Source organism: Balaenoptera borealis (genome assembly GCF_965194805.1).
Source record: "Balaenoptera borealis genome assembly, chromosome: 5".
Lineage (NCBI taxonomy): Eukaryota > Metazoa > Chordata > Mammalia > Artiodactyla > Balaenopteridae > Balaenoptera > Balaenoptera borealis.
In genome coordinates, this window is record NC_138862.1 from 71,243,254 (window position 1) to 71,265,435 (window position 22,182).

General features: G+C 40.6%; 1 protein-coding gene across 6 annotated transcripts in view; it reads right to left on the reverse strand.

Annotated features, from left to right (window-relative positions):
- The window catches only part of LMLN (leishmanolysin like peptidase), a 135,645-nt gene that overhangs the window by 33,270 nt on the left and 80,193 nt on the right, over positions 1–22,182 (reverse strand). Inside the window, exon 18 of one of the 6 annotated variants that reach the window (XM_082392332.1) lies at positions 3,920–21,951. The exons of the other annotated variants lie outside the window; for them this stretch is intronic. The gene's annotated coding sequence lies outside the window, so the exon portion shown is untranslated. Of the gene's footprint in view, positions 1–3,919; positions 21,952–22,182 lie in introns of those variants that run through there. 6 annotated transcript variants of the gene reach the window in all.

Here is a 22,182-nt window from a genome sequence, read left to right on the forward strand (position 1 = left end):
CATTAGGTCCCATTTGTTTATTTTTGTTTTTAGTTTCATTACTCTAGGAGGTGGACCAAAAAAGATCTTGCTGTGATTTATGTCAAAGAGTGTTCTTCCTACGTTTTCCTCTAAGAGTTTTATAGTGTCTGGTCTTACATTTAGGTCTCTAATCCATTTTGAGTTTATTTTTGTATATGGTGTGAGGGAATGTTCTAATTTCATTGTTTTACATGTGGCTGTCCAGTTTTCCCATCACCATTTATTGAAGAGACTGTCTTTTCTCCATTGTATATCCTTGCCTCCTTTGTCATAGATTAATTGACCATAGGTGCATGGGTTTTTTTCTGTTCCATTGATCTACATGTGTGTTTTTGTGCCAGTACCATGTTGTTGTTGTTGTTGTTTTTTAATATTTATTTATTTATTTATCTTTGGCTGCATTGGGTCTTTGTTGCTGTGCTCCGGCTTTCTCTAGTTGTGGCGAGGGGGGGCTACTCTTTGTTGCAGTGTGCTGGCTTCTCATTGCGGTGGCTTCTCTTGTTGTGGAGCATGGGCTCTTGGCACGCCGGCTCAGTAGTTGCAGCTCGTGGGCTGTAGAGCGTGGGCTCAGTAGTTGTGGTGCACGGGCTTAGTTGCTCCATGGCATGTGGGATCTTCCTGGACCAGGGCTCGAACCCATGCTCCCTGCATTGGCAGGCGGATTCTTAACCACTGCGCCACCAGGGAAGCCCCTACCATGTTGTTTTTCTTTTGTTTTAATTTTTCAGATATAATCTTTTTTTTTTTTAATTTAAATTTATTTATTTATTTATTTTTTGGTTGCATTGGGTCTTTGTTGCTGTGCGCAGGCTTTCTCTAGTTGCAGTGAGTGGGGGCTACTCTTGTTGTGGTGTGCGGGCTTCTCATTGTGGTGGCTTCTCTTTTTGTGGAGCATGGGTGTCTAGGCACGTGGGCTTCAGTAGTTGCAGCACTCAGGTTCAGTAGTTGTGGTTCGTGGGCTCTAGAGTGCAAGCTCAGTAGTTGTGGCACATGGGCTTAGTTGCTCTGTGGCATGTGGGATCTTCCCAGAGCAGGGCTTGAACCCATGTCCCCTGCATTGGCAGGTGGATTCTTAACCACTGTGCCACAAGGGAAATCCCTACCATGCTGTTTTGATTACTGTAGCTGTGTAGTATAGTCTAAAGTCAAGGAGTGTGATACCTCCAGCTTTGTTCTTTTTCCTTTTTTTCTCGAGATTGCTTTGGTGATATTTTGTGGTTCCATATAAATTTTAGAACTTTTTGTTCTAGTTCTGTGAAAATGGGACCTACTTAAACCTAAAAGCTTTTGCACAACAAAGGAAACCATCAACAAAACAAAAAGACAACCTACTGAAAGGGGACAGTATTTGCAAATGATATGATCTCTAAGAGGTTAATATCCAAAATATGTAAACAGCTCATACAACTCAATTTAAAAAAATGGGAAGAACTGAATAGACATTTTTCCAAAGAAGACATGCAGATGGCTAAGAGGCACATGAAAAGATGCTCAACATCGCTAACCATCAGAGAAATGCAAATCAAAACCACAATGAGATACCTACAAATAACAAATGTTGGCGAGGATGTAGAGGAAAGGGAACATTTGTAAACTGTTGGTGGGAATATAAATTGGTGCAGCCACTATGGAAAATAGTATGGTGGTTCCTTAAAAAACTAGAAATAGAACTACCTTATTACCCAGCAATTCCACTCTTGAGTATATATCTGAAAAAAATGAAAACACTAATTCAAAAAGATATAACCACCTCAATGTTCATAGCAGCATTATTTACAGTAGTCAAGATATGGAAGCAACCTAAGTGTCCATCAACAGATGAATGGATAAAGAAGATATTTTATGTATGTGTGTGTGTGTGTATATATATATATATATATATATATATATATATATATATATATATATATATATATATATATATATATAAATATGTAAAGATGAAATAGAGGCAGGACTGTAAGCTTTGAGACTGCAGGAGCCATGTCTGCTTATTTACTGCTGAGTCCCCCAAGCCTGGAACATCACTGATGCCCATTAATACAGGAGGAGGGAATGAAAGTACACTGTGGCATGCACTGACTAACCAAAACATTCATAGGCAAAAGACAGAAAGCTTGCCCTGAGGGGAAGATGTGTGAAGAAAAAATTCAGAAGCACTAGGCTTTATGATGGATGCCACTGATTTGGGGGCAGAAGCAAGCAGAGATGAGAAAATTGGGCAGCAATCATGATAGAAACATGTCGGACAAAGAGGTGAACTGTTTGTCTGTGAGACAAGGGGGATTCAGAGATGTGTGACACTCTTACCCAGAGATGAAGCACTTGGAGAAGCAGATTAAAAAAGAAAAGGGAAAAACTGAAACTCTGAGCTGGACCTAGAACTCACTGCTGACTAAAGAACTGTGGCAAATAATAAGATTTAGTTTTTCCAAGAGGAATTTTGTTTATGTGGGAGAAAAAATATAAAAAAGTAAAATGATTCCATAAGCTTGTCTGTTGTATAAAATATCTCTGGGTATCTCTGCTAATGGAGATATCTAAATGTTTCTCTTGGATTATTCAGCAGTGAGCTGCCAGGAGGCAAGGGGCTGAACGGAATGAGCTTGGAATGGGTTCTGTGATTAAGAACCCTCATAGAGAAGCTGAGGCAGAGGCTCAGTCAATTGAGCACAGTGTACCTGTGACCCTGGCAAGTGAGGAGCTAGGTTCCCAATCCCTAGCCCAACTTCACAGTACCAAGGAAATACTTCCAGCCAGGTTTCATATTGGGGGGCGGGGGGGGGGGGATGGGGAAGAGTAACTTGGCAGAAGTCACAGGTAAAGGCTGCTTTTTCTGATTCCAGGAAGCAGGTCCAAATGTGTATAAGAACATAGCCGCCAGCTATATGCCTGTGTGATTTACATCTGGGCTGTATGCACAGAGCTGAATGATGACTCATGTGAGGCCTGGAGCATTTGGTAGTCAAGATTTGCTCTTGCTTTGCTAAACTGAGTGGTAACTGTGATTGCACACAATTTTGGTGAGGTGTGTTTTGGGGACTAGGGAGAGAACTAAGCACTCAGGCTTTGCAAACCCTGAGTCAACATCAACCCTTCTCCAAAGACTGTTAAGTAAATCCCCAAGCCAGTTTCTATGTACTGGGTTAGTACCTGTTTTTTGAGCTTCTCAGTGAGATCAGAGGGGAAAATTCCAATGAGAAATCAAAAGACTCTCAGTTAGGTAAAAGCATCCTTGGGCAGCTAGGGTGAAACTCTTCCTGTCCTCATGCTGGTGCCTTGCCCCTATTCCTAGCTGGTTTATCAAGTCTTATGCTACTGCTTCAGGCCTCAAAACCCAGCCTCCCATAGTTAAGAGAAGATTAAGAAGCTGCCCTTGGGATTATGGTCTTGGGCACCAGGCTCAGACACAAACAGAATCCTAGGTTCACAGTGGAGTCTTTCCTAGCATCCTGGATGCTCTCAAAAGACTGGACTAGGGGGGTAGATCAATTCTAGAAGGTATTGGCCGTTGAGAACAGGCATCATAAAACAAGAGCATCTTGCTCATTTCCCCCCCCCCCCCCAGAAGTTCAAGAAATGTTTATTGAGTATCTACTATTGGCTGGAAATGTTTTCGGCTCTGGAAGACATCAATGAGAATAAAAGAAATCTGTGCCTCAGAGAGCTTACATTCTAATAGGAAGGGGTGAGCCCCATGACATTTTTCACAATGTTTTTGTCTCTGCCTGTCCTGCTACAGAGGTACAGTGGGAAAAAACATTTGAGACTTGTCATATACTCATTTTGAGCTACCTTGCAGAGCAGGCATATGATGGGGAAGGCTACTGTGGGTTTGAGATTATCCACAATTGTCTAGCATCCTTTTTTTTTTTTTTTTTTTTTTTTTTTAAAAGCACTTTTCTTTTTTTTTTTTTTTATAGCTACTTTATTTATTTATTTTATTTTATTTTTGGCTGTGTTGGGTCTTCGGTTCATGCGAGGGCTTTCTCTAGTTGAGGCAAGTGGGGGCCACTCTTCATCGCGGTGCAGGGACCGCTCTTCATCGCGGTGCGCGGGCCTTTCACTATCGCGGCCCCTCCCGTCGCGGGGCACAGGCTCCAGACGCGCAGGCTCAGTAGCTGTGGCTCACGGGCCCAGCTGCTCCGTGGCATGTGGGATCTTCCCAGACCAGGGCTCGAACCCGTGTCCCCTGCATTAGCAGGCAGATTCTCAACCACTGCGCCACCAGGGAAGCCCTTTTTTTTTTTTTTTTTTACTGCTTGCTGTTCTCATTGACTGAATAGTATTGTATCACCAACACTATAACACAAGTTTCACTTTGACTGAGCTTAGGGTTTGAGGCATAATATGGCCAACCTTTTACAAGCCTATAGGCCAACTATCACTCCCAGACTTTTTCAGATCGCCCTCCTTGCGCTTGCAAAGCTGAACCAAGAAATCAGCTCCACAGGGGCCTTCCTTTCCACACCCACAAGACTCACCCTTGTAATGTTAATAGTTGCCAGAGTCCACCCTGAGTGTCTGCTGCTCATTCCAGAGTGAAGACACAGAACCTAAGGAGCAGAGTTTGGTTAATTTCTAAACTTTCTTGAATAATTATTTATTAAGCACTCACTCTGTGCCAAACGCTCTCTAGGTACTAGGGGTGTAAAGGTGAGCTTAAATGGGTAAAGGGTCTGTTGCCATAGAGCTGATAATGCTGTTGAGGGTGGAGAGAGGGAGAAAAAAATTAACAATGTTCGTCAATGTCTTCTACACACAGCACTTTTCAAATTCTAATGTGCATTCCCTAAAGGGAAGTTTCTCAGCAAATGGGAATGAGAAGGCATTAACCAATATAAAAATGAAAAGAACACGGGACAACTTTTACTTAATTAAATATGGAGAAATGACAGTCTGTTGCTATTTTAAAACCTTGAGGGAATTAAATAATGATGAGAAATAATTTTGTGATTGGATGAAAGGGTATTTTTAGTAATAATATTTAGTGTTATGAGGTAGAGCTCTTATAAGATTGGCAGGAGCGTAAACAGTAAAACCTTTCTGGAGTGTAGTATGTATCAAAAGTCTTTAAAATAGTGCTTTTAACTCAGTTATTAAAAATTTATCTTAATAAACTAATTTTTGATGTGCATCCTTTTCCCTTCACTTTTAAAGAGATTAAGCCTTTTTATTCTGAGGTAATTGTAGATCCACATGCAGTTATAAGGAATAATTTGCACCCTTTACCCACTTTCCCCCAATGATAACATCTTGTAAAACTATGGTACAACATTACGACTAGGATATTGACCTCAATACAATCCCCAGATCTTGTTGACGCATTCCCAGTTTTACTTGTACTCATTTGTGTGTGTGTGTGTGTGTGTGTGTAACTAGTTCTATGCAGTTTTATCACATATGTAGGTTCGTGTATCCACCACCAGTCAAGGTACAGAACAATTCCATCACCACAAAAATACTTCATTTTGTCCTTTTATAACCACACCTACCTCCTAATAGTCATAATGATTTAGCTAAAAGGATGTTTCTTGCCGTAATCTTTTTAATAGTTAAAAAATGAAATTATCTCAATATTCACTAATAGAATATTGATTACATTAATTAATATATATCCATAAAATAAAATAAATATGATGCAGCCTTTAAATAAGTTGTATAGAAGATTATCCTTGTGACTAGGAAGATGTTTATAATATATGAAGTGAAAACCTTTTAACTGTATTTTTATTTTCTTCTTTTTATTATTCATATTTTCTGAAAGTTCTATAATCACCATGTATCACTTTAAAAGTTTTTTATTGTGGTAAAATATACATAAAATTTACCATTTTTTAAAAAAAGAATGTTTCTTAAACTTGAGGTTTTATTTTAGCTGACATATTACTCTTGTTTCAAATATCCCTTCAGCCAAGTTAGAAATTTCAGTCTTTTCATGGTCTACAATTCGTTTATCACAAAGTTTCTTCCTTCCTTCCTCCCTTCCTCTCTTTCTCTCTTTCTTTCTTTGGGCCACGTGGCATGCAGGATCTTAGTTCCCTGCCCAGGGGTTGAACCTGTGCCCACTGCAGTGGAAGCCTGGAGTCCTAACCACTAGACTGCCAGGGAATTCACAAAATTTACCATTTTTAAGTGTTCAGTTCATTCATATGAAGTACGTTCACATTGTTGTGTGCAGCCGTTACCACCATCCATCTCCAGGACTTTTTCATCATCCCCAAATGAAACTCTGTATCAATTAAACAGTAACTACCCATTCCTTCCTCCCCCTAGACCTTGATAACCACTGTTTTACTATCTGTCTCTAAGAATTTGACTACTACTCTAGGTACCTCATACAAGTGGAATCATACAATATTGCTCTTTTATGACTGGCTTATTTCACTTAGCATAATGTCCTCATGGTTAAGCCATCCAAGTTGGAGCATGTGTTTGTTGCCATTTTGATTAGTAATCCACAGGCTACCACTAAGCACAAAGTCACTTATAACAAGTCTCATATTTGTGAGATGTTTGTACATTTGTAACCATGAATTGCAAAGCCAAAGGTGAGCCTGGAGTACCAACACTGAATCATCTTTTGGGCTGAGTTTGGTGGGGGTGACATGGCAGAAGGCAGGTTAGTTTAGGCTAGGGAAATGACATATGTGAGGACAGAAAAGTGGAAACCCACACAACTTATGTGGTGACAAGAAGCCAACTCACCTCGCTATCCTCAGGCATCTGAGCACAACATTAATGAGGAAAACATAGATGATGCTATGATTTGAATGTTTGTGTCCCTCCCCAGATTCATATGTGGACATCCTAATGCCCAATGAGATGGTATGAGGAGGTCGGGTCTCTGAGAGGTAGTTAAGTCTTGAGGGTGGAGCCCTCATGAATGGTATTAGTGCCTTGTAAAAGAGCTCTCCATAGAGCTCCCCAGCCCCTTCCACTAGGTGAGGACACTAGAGAAAGCACCAGCTATGAACTAGGAAGAAGTCCTTACCCACCCAAGCTGGCACCCTGATCTCAGGCTTCCAGCCTCCAAAATCATGAGAAATAAATTTCTGTTGTTTATAAGCCACTCAGCCTGTGATACTTTGTTATAGTAGCATGAACCGACTAAGACATGTTAAGGGCAAAGACTGAGAGGCAAAAAGTACATATAATTAACTTCAACGTAAGAAGTGCAAATTCACGCCAGAGGGAACTGAGGGTGAGATGGGACATGTTCAAACTGATGTGTAGAGGAAGAGGTACTGCTGCTTTGTGTAGTTTGGATGGCAGGAAGCCAGGACAGGGGAGGCACAGTCTTTCAGGTTGGCTTCAGACATGCTTGAACTTGCCTGTGAAACTCCTTGATGCACCTGCCAATCAGGATTTGCTGTGTAAGCTGTGTGCCTGCTTGAGAGAAGGACACTGAATGCAATAAAAAGAAACTGTCCAGAAAATGGACCTGTCAGCGGAGATTAAGATGAAGCATGGTTCTGGGGGCTGACCTGGAGGCAGGGTAGAGAGAGCCCTTTCTCAGGTTGTTTGTCTGGAGTTCAGGGGCTCCTGGGTTTCACTCTGGCCTGAATCAAAAGATAAAGCCTGGAGAACTCAGGAGAACCTTGCTTCCTGGTGGCCAGGCTGCTGGGGGTGGGAGCAAAGGCAAGCCCGGGGCAGATGCTACAACTGTCCCAGCCTACCTGGTGAGTCACGTTGTGAGCACTGACTTGCGTCAGGAGGCTGGGTAGGAGCTTACCTGCCTCATCTTGTTTTGGAGCCTTGATATTTTCTTCACTGTTGTGCAGAACCACACAGTAAGGGAGTTGAAGGAGCTGAAAGCAGACGTCAGGAGAAAGGGCTGGTGTTCAAGAGATCCATGTGGGGACAATCGAAAGCCAACAAAAATGGGAACAATGCGAAGCTCTCCTTTTGTTTCATCCTATCAAGCACAAGCATATAATCCTGGATCAGGGGAATATCTATAGAAATGGATAGGAAAAGAGAGAGCCAGGACTTGAGGTGAAGGGGAAAAAAGTCACAAGATTAACAAAACAGCTCAGAGGGTGAAGAACTTTGGAAGCCACTGAAGGTCAACTTCCCATCTAAAGAAAATGATTGTTAACATTTTTGAGGGCTTCCTTCATGCTAGGCTTTTTTGGTCACACTGCACACAGTGTGTGAGATCTTAGTTCCCCGACCAGGGATTGAACCCGTGCTCCCTGCAATGGAAGCACAGAGCCCTAACCACTGGACCACCAGGGAATTCCCCATGCTAGGCTGTTCTAACCGATTTAAATTTAAGTCCTTTAATCCCCTTCAGAGGCCCAGGGACATTATGGCCTTTTTAGAGATGAGGCAATAGAGGCTAAGCAGCCTGCTTGAGGCAGGTAGTGAGTGGTGGGATCTGGATCAGAACCCAGGCACACTGCTCCAACACCTGCAGGTCAGCCATCAATTCTACTTTCTCTCTGGTCTGAGCACGTCCAGAGCCCAAGATCCCTGTGTACTTCTCTTCTCATGTCCCTCCATTTGTGGACCACAGTGAACACATTCAGACTCTGGAGGATGGAGCAAAATATTTCTTTTCTGTTTCTATGCAGTTTCCTTTTGGATGGGTAGGCACTTCTTCTTGTCCTCTGAACTTTTTCTACCCTTCTCCCCATGCCCACCCTCAGGAGCCTTCCCTGCTTCATCCTACCACCACATCTTCTGTATTCAGGCCAGTGGGGCCTATCTGCCAAGTCCCTTTGCTCTGGTCCTCATACTCTTAAGAGCAGAAGGGCCATTTAAAAGAGAAGTCTCTGTCTTGCTAACATTGACTGCCTTGGTTAGAAGGTAGATAAATAAAGACCCAAACAATAGCCTGAAACTGGGGCTCTCCAAGCTGAAAATGAACATGCTAGATATACCAAAGAAGTATACCATTTTATTATTCAAGGCAATATTATGAGTTGAAGTGTCTGGTTGGCTCAGAGGGGGATTATAATCTCTTCTTTGCCATTAGCAGCCTTTAGGTTTCATGCCACTGATGCTGGGAAGCCAGGCTTCAAACAGGCCCCAAATGGGTAGCATATGATTCCAGTGTGTCTAAAATCATTCAGCAGAGGTGCTGGTATGCACATACTTGAAACTTAGCAAGCTCTTTCCTTAAGATTCTTACAGCAGAAGGTGACTATGTCTTTTTTGCTTAAATCTTCCTCCTCCCCGCAGAGAATGGAAGGAGCAAGCAGATGAAACAGAGACAGAGAACCCCAAATGGCCATAACCAACCTCAGTGGCAGAGACTCAAGTCCTGAAAATTTCCTTGTGTCGAGCAGAAATTCACTTCCCATGGATGAGGTCTGTACTTTGAAGCCCACAGAGAAAGAACTTTTTCTTCCCATTGACAACCCTTAGGCTTCTGTTCTAACGGAGGAAACTCCCTATTTCCTTGATATACATATGTTCATTCTAGTATGCCAGTTTCCAGGCCCCCATCATCATGATCATTGTGTTCTGATTTACTCAAGTTTGCCAATGTACTTTTTTTTCACAGTATGATTTTTTTTAATGAGGTATAGTTGACATATAACATTATATTAGTTTCAGATGATAAAATAATGATTTGATATTTGTATATATTGTGAAATGATCACCACAGTAAGTCTAGTTAACATCTGTCACCATACATAGTTACGAAAACATTTTTTTTCTTGTGATGAGAACTTTTAAGATCTACTCTCTTGGCAACTATCAAACATAATTTGCTAATATACTTTTCAAAATATGGCACTAGGAGTTGAAGTATTTTTTCTTGGGAAAGAGTAGTTATGCTGCACACATAATGTCTGACAAGGTACAAGGAGAGAGAGATGGAGGTAATTTTAAAGAAGTAAGCTCAAGGACCAGAAAGATGGTATTGAAGATGGCACTGATGGTATTTGGTATTGAAAAACTGGGAATAATTGTTCAAGTGTAAGATGATTTGGAGTTGGCTATGCCTCCTGGTGGGAAACAGGAAATACAGATCTAGAGGAAGAATAAGAGATTAGGATTGAAGATATAGATTAAAGGGTCTTTAGCCTAGACACAGGCAATAGTAGCTAGTCCATTGAGAAAGGCGGAGAACTCCCATTTGGGGATGAAGGCGGAGACTCCCATTTGTCTAGGATGATCAGGCTGTCCCAGATGTTCTCCTAGTATTGGTATTATCTATCTTTACAGTTTTGTAAGGTGGGAATTACTGCCTTCATGAGGAGAGTAAAGCTGATAAAGGTGAAGTAACTTGCCCAAGGCCACCCAATTACTAAGTGAAAGGGCTGGGAATCCAACTCAGGTGACTTCTCAGAGAGTGTGATGAGTGCCTCAGGAACTTTTCCCCAAACTAGTGGTGTCAAGGATCAATCACTGAGCACTAGTGCATGAAGGTTTCCCAGGTGGTCAGTAGACTGAGTGCAGATTTAGTGCTTATGAAATAACAAAGTCCACAGTTTATTGGGAGGCTGGGTAGCACAGAACTTAATGGTTAGGAACACAGGCTTTAGAGAGATCTGGCTTCAGTCAAGCTCTGCCCCTTGCTTGTTGTATGTTCATGGGACAATGTCTCCAACCTTAGTTTCTTCACCTATGAAATAGTATTAGTAATACCAATTTTATCGCATTGTTATAAGGACTAAATGAGATCATGTTTGTAATGGATGTATACCCATACCTATGTAAGTAAAATGTGTATAAAGAGTATTTATAGTGGAATCTAAAAAATAAAACAAACACATGAATATAACAAAACAGAAACAGACTCACAGATATAGACGATAAACTAGTGGTTACCAGATGGGGGAGGGGCAAAATGGGGTAGGGGATTTAGAGGTACAAACTACTAGGTATAAAATAAATAAGATACAAGGATGTATTGTACAACAGAGGGAATATAGCCAATATTGTATAATGACTTTAAATGGAGTATAATCTATAAAAATATCAAGTCACTGTGTCACACACCTGAAACTAATATAATATTGTAAATCAACTGTACTTTAATAAAAAAGAGTATGAGATGTGCTAAAATAGCAAGCATTCAACAAAATGTAGCTATTTCTTTTTTTTTGGTCTTCTCTTGTACTTTATTATATGTCTTTTCATGATTTTTTATATTTTATTTTTTACTGAGGTAACATTGGTTTATAACATTACATATTTCACGTACACAACAAGCATTTCTACTTCTGTATTCACTACAGCATGCTCACCACCAAAAATTCAGTTGGCTTCTGTCACCATACAGTTGATCCCCTTTATTCATTTTGCCTTCCCCCTGGCCTCTTCCTCTCTGGTAACCACTACTCTGTTCTCTATATTCTGTGTGTTTGTTTTTGATTGGTTTGGTTTGTTCATTTATTTTTATTTTTTAAATATTCCATTTATGAATGAAATCATATGATATTTGTCTTTCTCTACATGACTTATTTCACTTAGCATAATGCTCTCAAGGTCCCTCCATGTTGTCACAAATGGCAAGATTTCACCTTTCTTATGCCTGGGTAATATTCCATTTTATATACATCTATATATCACATATTCTTTATCCATTCATCCACTGATGGGCACTTACGTTGTTTCCATATCTTGGCTATTGTAAATAATGCTGCAATGAACATAAGGGTGCATAAATCTTTTCAAATTAGTGTTTTTATATTCTTTGGATAAATACCCAGATGTGCAATAGCTAGATCATATGGTAGTTCTAGTCTTCATTTTTTGAGGAGCTTCCATTCTGTACTCCACAGTAGCTGTGCCAATTTATATTCCTACCAACAGTATATGTCACCAATGTCCTTGGGATATTGATAGGGATTGCAATGAATCTGCAGATTGCTTTAGGTAATATGGACATTTTAACAATGTTAATTCTTTCAATCCATGAGCATGAAATATCTTTCCATTTATATGTAAGTTGCCTTTTCTCCACATCCTCACCAACACTTGTTATCTCTTGCCTTTTTGATAATAACCATTCTGACAGGTGTGAGGAGATATCTCATTGTGGTTTTGATTTGCATTTACCTAATGATTAGTGATGTTAAACATCTTTTCATGTGCCTGTTGGCTATCTGTATGTGTTCTTTGGAAAAATGTCTATTCAGTTCCTCTGCCAGGGCATGTGGAACAGGGAGCACCTTTCTATTTGATTCTAACAATTCAACAAATTAGAAATTAGAGGCCTTTCTTTTCTTTTCCAGTAGGTGGCGCCATAGCACAAGTTTTTGGTTTCTCTTGTTGCGCTGCCTCAGTAAGAGAAAGAACTTTTCACCCTCCACTGCCTCCATCAGAGATGTGGCCCCATGTGGTCCTTATCACTGCATTTGCCTCCAGGGTTGTCGGTGCCTTTGCTGCTGCCAGTGTCACTAGTGTCACCACCTGAAGCACCAGGATGGTGGGTTCTTCCTCTGCATTTGGGATCTTGTGAGTTGCAGGCTCTGTGGCTGTCAGCGGAGGGGGAGGGTGGGGAGGGGAGCCAAGGTCATGAAGACTCCTCTGCTGTGTCTGGTGTTAGGTTCCTGGACTCTGCCACTGCCGCTGGGGTGTAGGGCGCTAGAGTCATGGGTGCTTCCACAGCTGGAGGGAGAGGGTCCAAGGCCCCACTGTCACTGCTGCCCAGTTACCTGTGGCCATGAGTGCCACTGTGGCCAAGAGGCTGGAGTGGTGTGCACTGCCTCTCCTGCTGCTGCTGGGTTCTCTGGGGCTTTGGGCTCAACTGCCACAGCCAGAGGGCCAGGACTGCAGGCACTGCCTCTGCTGTTCCCCCAGTTCTACCTCCTCTATGTGTTCCAGCCCACCCACCCTTAGTTGTACAGATGTGTGGAATTCTCTGGCATTCTGGTATGTTGCACAGAGGCACCTTGTTGAGTTGTGGATGTTTTACTGGTTGTAGATTGAAGGGGAAAGACAAAGACAGTATCTTCTTCTACTATGTTGCTCTCCCAAAGGGTAGCTATTTCTTCCTGGGCAAATTTTCATCTGTCCCTGGCACTTAATATCAAGCCTCTTTCTAAATTGGAGAATGGGCATGGTGGACTGTAATGTGTCACCTTGGCTAGGTTAAGCTACTTCTCCCAAAATTCCCTTCCCTGTGTATTTCCAGTTAGGATGGTTCACAGAGACATTCTTGCAGGACATTGAGGGCAGAAGTAAAGCAATAGCCATTCTGCAGTTCACACACATTTTCATTTATTTGCTGGCTCACCTTGCTGGTGTGAGGCATCAGCCAGGCCTACAACTGCCCTATCTTCCTTTGGATCCTCCTACAGAATCTCTGGCTTTTGGACCAGGTGTGTGTGTTTAGTTCTGTGATGAAGGGTCCCAGCTTCTCCAGGACATCTGTACCGTCAAGGTCAGAGGCAACAAGGACTGACATGGTTTTATTGTGGGCTCCATCCTGTGTTTGCTCTCTTCCACTTTACATCCAGGCTCTCTTTCCAACTACCTGCCTACTGACTATATATATCTCCTAGTTAGGGTTGATAGATTTAGCAAATAAAAATACAAGTTGCTCGGTGAAATGTGAATTTCAGATAAACAACAAATAATTTTTTAGTATATCATTATTTGAAATTAAAATTTGTGTGTCCTGATTTTGGTTTTCTTTGCTAATTCTGGCAACCCTAAGGGTGGCAGAGAAAGTGACTAGAGAAAGACAAGACTGCTGCGCAGAACCCACTTGAGTGTACATACATTCAACTGAGTGCTTTTCCCTAGCAGGGCTCATCTGCCCAGGTATAAGTTAAGGCCAAGGCTGATAACTGAGTTCATCCAAAGTTGGAATTTTACCAAGTGGATCTTGGTAAGAAGCACAAGAGAGTTTAGGGCAGTAGTTTGCAAATCTGAGTTTCCAAGAGCATCACTTAGAGGACTTGTTAGATCACAGATTGCAGGGCCCTACCCCTAGAGTTTTTTTGTTTTTTTAAAAAAATTAATTTATTAATTTATTTATTTTTGGCTGCACTGGGTCTTTTTTGCTGCTCACGGGCTTTCTCTAGTTGCGCTGAGTGGAGGCTACTCTTCGTGGCGGTGCGTGGGCTTCTCGTTGTGGTGGCTTCTCTTGTTGCAGAGCACGGGCTCTGGGCACGCAGGCTTCAGCAGTTGTGGCTCATGGACTCTAGAGTGCAGACTCAGTAGTTGTGGTGCATGGGCTTAGTTGCACTGCAGCATGCGGGATCTTCCCGGACCAGGGCTCAAACCCGTGTCCCCTACATTGGCAGGCAGATCTTAACCACTGCACCACCAGGGAAGCCCCACCCCTAGAGTTTTTGATTCAGTAGATCTAGAATGGGGCCCAAGAATCTGCATTTCTATGGGAATTCCCTGGTGGTCCAGTGGTTAGGATTCCATGCTTTCACTGCCCGGGGGCCAAGTTTGATCCCTAGTCGGGGAACTATGATCCCCAAGCTGTGAGGCGTGGCCAAAAAAAAAAAAAAAAGAATTGCATTTCTGATGAATGCAGCTGGTCCAGGGGACCACACTTTGAGATCCACTGCAGTAGACTGAAATGGGAGACAATGAGATCTAATGTAGATAAGGGGAGGGAGTAAGGATGGAGGAGGCTGAGGGGGCACAGAGGGTATAAGAAAGAAAGTTTGTATTCCTTGTCTTCACAGTGAGCAGAAGACTGTGATGGCTCCTTCCAAACGGTTAGCTGTTCTACTTCCTTCTAGCTTTTCTTTCCTCTAATTTTGGACTATGTACTGTTCCTGTCTTTCCTCTAATGCTGGCATCTGCCTCCTTTTAACCAGGGAATTTTTGAAAACTCTGGTGTCCAGTCTGATCTATGGGAAGCTGGGCATGAAAACAAATGCACTGATGGAGGCAACACTGCCACAGACGTGCAGAAGTGAAGGGAAAAAGACAGTGACTGGTAAAAACTGTTCCAGGGAAAGCATCCAAATTAACTAGTTTTTCTTCCCTCTGAGAAGCTTAGGAATTGGGAAAATCCAAAGAAGGAAAGCTGGGTGAAATGAGGAAAGTAGCTAAGATTTTGTTTCTGGGTGAAGCTCTTCAGGAGCCAAAATATTCCCCACAGGAATCTTCACTACCAAGTCCTTTCTAAATCCTTAGCTATGTCACAGAATAACACATTTTATCCAGCTCTTCAAGGAATATGGCCTAAAATGAAAAGGATCTAGATTTTACTAAGTATATACATATATGTAACATGCTGGACTTACAATTTCCAAAATTTACAAATAGCTCATACAATGCAACAACAACAACAAAATAACCCAATCAAAAAATGGGCAGAAGACCCAACTAGACATTTCTCCAAAGAAGATACACAGATGGCCAACAGGCACATGAAAAGATGCTCAATACTGCTAATTATTAGAGAAATGCAAATCAAAACTACAATGAGACATTCATAGAAAAATAGATGAAATGAAAAGGCAGAAGACTTTGTACCAGATGAAGGAACAAGATTAAAACCCCAGAAAAACAACTAAATGAAGTGGAGATAGGCAACCTTCCAGAAAAAGAATTCAGAATAATGATAGTGAAGATGATCCAGGACCTCGGAAAAAGAATGGAGGCAAAGATCGAGAAGATGCAGGAAATGTTTAAAAAAGACCTAGAAGAATTAAAGAACAAACACCTAGAAGAATTAAAGAACAAACAAACAGAGATGAACAATACAATAACTGAAATGAAAAATACACTAGAAGTAATCAACAGCAGAATAACTGAGGCAGAAGAACGGATAAGTGACCTGGAAGACAGAATGGTGGAATTCACGGCCGTGGAACAGAATAAAGAAAAAAGAATGAAAAGAAATGAAGACAGCCTAATGGACCTCTGGGACAACATTAAACCCAACAACATTCACATTATAGGGGTCCCAGAAGGAGAAGAGAGAGAGAAAGGACTCGAGAAAATATCTGAAGAGATTATAGTCAAAAACTTCCCTAACATGGGACAGGAAACAGCCACCCAAGTCCAGGAAGTGCAAAGAGTCCCAGGCGGGATAAACCCAAGGAGAAACACGTTGAGACACAAAGTAATCAAACTGACAAAAATTAAAGACAAAGAAAAATTATTGAAAGCAACAAGGGAAAAGTGACAAATAACATACAAGGGAACTCCCATAAGGTTAACAGCTGATTTCTCAGCAGAAACTCTACAAGCCAGACGGGAGTGGCATGATATATTTAAAGTGATGAAAGGGAAGAACCTACAACCAAGATAATGCTACCTGGCAAGGATCTCATTCAGATTCGACAGAGAAATCAAAAGCTTTACAGACAAGCAAAAGCTAAGAGAATTGAGCACCACCAAACCAGCTCTACAACAAATGATAAAGGAACTTTTCTAAGTGGGAAACACAAGAAAAGAAAAGGTCCTACCGAAAACAAACCCATAACAATGAAGAAAATGGTAATAGGAACATAAATATCGATAATTACCTTACACATGAATGGATTAAATGCTCCAACCAAAAGACACAGGCTCGCTGAATGGATACAGAAACAAGATCCATATATATATGCTGTCTACAAGAGACCCACTTCAGACCTAGGGACACATACAGACTGAAAGTGAGGGGATGGAAAAAGATATACCATGCAAATGGAAATCAAAAGAAAGCTGGAGTAGCAATACTCATATCAGATAAAAATAGACTTTAAAATAAAGAATGTTAAAAGAGACAAGGAAGGACACTACATAATGATCAAGGGATCAATCCAAGAAGAAAATATAACAATTATAAATATATATGCACCCAACATAGGAGCACCTCAATACATAAGGCAACTGCTAACAGCTATAAAAGAGGAAATCGACAGTAACACAATAATAGTGGGGGACATTAACACTTCACTTACACCAATGGACAGATCATCCACACAGAAAATTAATAAGGAAACACAAGCTTTAAATGACCCAATAGACCACAGAGATTTAATTGATATTTATAGGACATTCCATCCAAAAACAGCAGATTACACTTTCTTCTCAAGTGCACATGGAACATTCTCCAGGACAGATCACACCCTGGGTCACAAATCAAGCCTCGGTAAATTTAAGAAAACTGAAATCATATCAAGCATCTTTTCCGACCACAACGCTATGAGATTAGAAATCAATTACAGGGAAAAAACCATAAAAAACACAAACACATGGAGGCTAAACAATACGTTACTAAATAACAGAGATCACTGAAGAAATCAAAGAGGAAATCAAAAAATACCTAGAGACAAATTACAATGAAAACACGATGATCCAAAACCTATGGGATGCAGCAAAAGCAGTTCTAAGAGGGAAGTTTATAGCAATACAAGCCCACCTCAAGAAACAAGAAAAATCTGAAATAAATAATCTAAACTTATACCTAAAGGAACTAGAGAAAGAAGAACAAACAAAACCCAAAGTTAGTAGAAGGAAAGAAATCATAAAGGTCAGAGCAGAAATAAATGAAATAGAAACAAGGAAAACAATAGCAAAGATCAATAAAACAAAAAGCTACTTCTTTGAGAAGATAAACAAAATTGATAAACCATTTTTTAAAATAGTTATAAACTATTCTAGTTTGTGAATATGCCTAATTTGTATAAGCAGTCCTCTACCAAAAGCTTCTTTTTTTTTTTTTTTTTGAATTATTTATTTATTTATGGCTGTGTTGGGTCTTCGTTTCTGGGCGAGGGCTTTCTCCAGTTGCGGCAAGTGGGGGCCACTCTTCATCGCGGTGCACGGGCCTCTCACTATCGTGGCCTCTCTTGTTATGGAGCACAGGCTCCAGACGCGCAGGCTCAGCAATTGTGGCTCACGGGACTAGTTGCTCCGCGGCATGTGGGATCCTCCCAGACCAGGGCTCGAAACCATGTCCCCTGCATTGGCAGGCAGATTCTCAACCACTGTGCCACCAGGGAAGCCCCAAAATTGATAAACCTTTAGCCAGACTCATCAAGAAAAAGAGGGAGAGGACTCAAATCAATAAAATTAGAAATGAAAAAGAAGTTACAACAGACACCACAGAAATACAAAGCATCGTAAGAGACTACTACAAGCAACTCTGCCAATAAAATGGACAACCAGGAAGAAATGGACAAATTCTTAGAAAGGTATAACCTTCCAAGACTGAACCAGGAAGAAATAGAACATATGAACAGACCAATCACAAGGAATGAAATTGAAACTGTGATTAAAAATCTTCCAACAAACAAAAGTACAGGACCAGATGGCTTCACAGGTGAATTCTATCATTTAGAGAAGAGCTAATACCGATCCTTCTCAAACTCTTCCAAAAAATTGCAGAGGAAGGAACACTCCCAAACTCATTCTATGAGGCCACCATCATCCTGATACCAAAATCAGACAAAGGTACTATAAAAAAAGAAAATTACAGACCCATATCACTGATGAATATAGATGCAAAGATCCTCAACAAAATACTACCAAACAGAATCCACCAACACATTAAAAGGATCATACACCATGACCAAGTGGGACTTATCCCAGGGATGCAAAGATTCTTCAATATACACAAATCAATCAATGTGATACACCATTTTAATAAACTGAAGAATAAAAACCATATGATCACCTCAATAGATGCAGAAAAAGCTTCTGACAAAATTCAACACCCATTTATGATAAAAAACTCTCCAGAAAACGGGCATAGAGGGAAGCTACCTCAACATAATAAAGGCCATATACGACAAACCCACAGCAAACATCATTCTCAATGGTGAAATCAAAGTATTTCCTCTAAGAGCAGGAACAAGACAAGGATGGCCACTCTTGCCACTATTATTCAACATAGTTTTGGAAGTCCTAGCCATGGCAATCAGAGAAGAAAAAGAAATAAAAGGAATACAAATTGGAAAAGAAGAAGTAAAACTGTCACTGTTTGCAGATGACATGATACTATACATAGAGAATCCTAAAGATGCCACCAGAAAACTACTAGAGCTAATCAATGAATTTGGTAAAGTTGCAGGATACAAGATTAATGTACAGAAATCTCTTGCATTCTTATACACTAACAACGAAAGATCAGAAAGAGAAATTAAAGAAACAATCCCATTCACCACTGCAACAAAAAGAAAAAAATACCTAGGAATAAACCTACCTAAGGAGACAAAAGACCTGTATTCAGAAAACTATAAGACACTGATGAAAGAAATTAAAGATGACACAAACAGATGGACAGATATACCATGTTCTTGGATTGGAAGAATCAATATTGTGAAAATGACTCTACTACCCAAAGCCATCTACAGATTCAATGCAATCCCTATCAAATTACCAGTAGCACTTCTTACAGAAGTAGAACAAAAAATCTTAAAATTTGTATGGAGACACAAAAGAGCCCGAATAGCCAAAGCAGTCTTGAGGGAAAAAATCGGAGCTGGAGGAATCAGACTCCCTGGCTTCAGACTATACTACAAAGCTACAGTAATCAAGACAATATGGTGCTGGCACAAAAACAGAAATATAGATCAATGGAAGAGGATAGAAAGCTCAGAGATAAACCCATGCACCTACGGTCAACTAATCTATGACAAAGGAGGCAAGGATAATACAATGGAGAAAAGACAGTCTCTTCAATAAATGGTGATGGGAAAACTGGACAGCTACATGTAAAAGAACGAAATGAGAACACTCCCTAACACCATACACAAAAATAAACTCAAAATGGATTAAAGACCTAAATGTAAGACTGGACACTACAAAACTCTTAGAGGAAAACATAGGAAGAACACTCTTTGACATAAATCACAGCAAGATCTTTTTTGATCCACCTCCTAGAGTAATGGAAATAAAAACAAAAATAAACAAATGGGACCTAATGAAACTTAAAAGCTTTTGCAAAGCAAAGGAAACTACAAAGAAGACGAAAAGACAACCCTCAGAATGGGAGAAAGTATTTGCAAATGAATCAATGGACAAAGGATTAATCTCCAAAATATATAAACAGCTCATGCAGCTCAATATTAAAAAAGCAAACAACCCAATCCAAAAATGGGCAGAAGAGCTAAATAGACATTTCTCCAAAGAAGACATACAGATGGCCAAGAAGCACATGAAAAGCTGCTCAACATCAGTAATCATTAGAGAAATGCAAATCAAAACTACAATGAGGTATCACCTCACACCAGTTAGGATGGGCATCATCAGAAAATCTACAAACAACAAATGCTCAAGAGGGTGTGGAGAAAAGGGAACCCTCTTGCACTGTTGGTGGGAATGCAAATTGATACAGCCACTGTGGAGAACAGTATGGAGGTTCCTTAAAAAACTAAAAATAGAATTACCATATGACCCAGCAATCCCACTACTGGGCATATACCCTGAGAAAACCATAATTCAAAAAGACACATGCACCCCAATGTTCATTGCAGCACTATTTGCAATAGCCAGGTCATAGAAGCAACCTAAATGCCCATCGACAGACGAATGGATAAAGAAGATGTGGCACATATATACAATGGAATATTACTCAGGTATAAAAAGGAACTAAATTGGGTCATTTGTAGAGACGTGGATGGATCTAGAGACTGTCATACAGAGTGAAGTAAGTCAGAAAGAGAAAAACAAATATCGTATATTAACGCATATATGTGGAACCTAGAAAAATGGTACAGATGAACCAGTTTGCAGAGCAGAAATAGAGACACAGATGTAGAGAACAAACGTATGGACACCAAGGGGGGAAAGTGGCAGGTGGGGGGGTGGTGGCGGGATGATTTGGGAGATTGGGATTGACATGTATACACTAATATGTATAAAATGGACAACTAATAAGAAACTGCTGTATAAAAAATAAATTAAAATTTAAAAAATTTTTTAAAAAGAATGTCTCTGTGTATAACTGAGTCACTTTGCTGTACAGCAGAGACCGGCACAACACTGTAAATCAACTACACTTCAATAAAAAAGGTAATAATAAAATATGGAAACAGAATGCAGTGCTAAAACTGGCCTGAAGTCTTACAAAAAGTAATCAGACAAAAAGGCTGAGCATGGGGCAGAGAATACTCTTCTATATTAAAAGAGAATAAAAAGATCTAGCAACCAAACATGTGAACCTTGCCTCTGAACTGAAATAAAAATGCTGTAAAGACATTCTTGAGACCAGTAGGGATGACACAACTGAATGGCTGTTTATTTCCTTGGATGTGATGTGGTGCTGTAATGGTGTAGAGTGGGGTCTCTCAGCCTCAACACTTTGGAGATAGATAATTCTCTCTTCTGGGACTTTAGCAGCATTTCTGGCCCCTGCCCAGTAGGTGTCAGGAGCACCACACCTGTTCAGGTGCAACAAGCTGAAAAGTCTGAGACGGTTTACAATTAGGAATGAAGGGTTGCATCACATCTTGAATTTACTAAAGAAACATCTTCAAATGGTTAAATGGTGAATTTTATGTTATGTGTATTTTTTCTCAATAAAAAATGTAATTTAAGAAAAAAAGAAAACTACAATGAGATACCATTTCACACTGCTCAGAATGGCCATCATTAAAAAGTCTACAAATAACAAATGCTGGAGAGGGTGTGGAGAAAAGGGAACGCTCCTACACTGTTGGTGGGAATGTAAATTGGTGCAGCCACTATGGAAAACAATATGGAGGTTCCTCAGAAAACTAAAAATAGAGTTGCCACGTTATTCAGCAATCCCACTCCTGGGCATACACCCGGAGAAAACTATAATTTGAAAAGATACATGCACCCCAATGTTCATTGCAGCACTGTTTACAGTAGCCAAGACACGGAAGCAACCTAAATGTCCATCGATGGAGGAATGGATAAATAAGATGTGGTATATATATACAATGAAATATTACTCAACCCTAAACAAAGAACAAAATAATGCCACTTGCAGCAACATGGATGGGCCTAGAGATTATCATACTAAGTGAAGTAAGTCAGACAGAGAAAGACAAATATATCACTTATATGTGGAATCTAATAAAAAAAATGGGGCTTCCCTGGTGGCGCAGTGGTTGGGAGTCTGCCTGCCAATGCAGGGGACACGGTTTCGAGCCCTGGTCTGGGAAGATCCCACATGCCGCGGAGTAACTAGGCCCGTGAGCCACAACTACTGAGCCTGCGCGTCTGGAGCCTGTGCTCCGCAACAAGAGAGGCCGCGATAGTGAGAGGCCCACGCACTGCGATGAGGAGTGGCCCCCACTTGCCGCAACTAGAGAAAGCCCT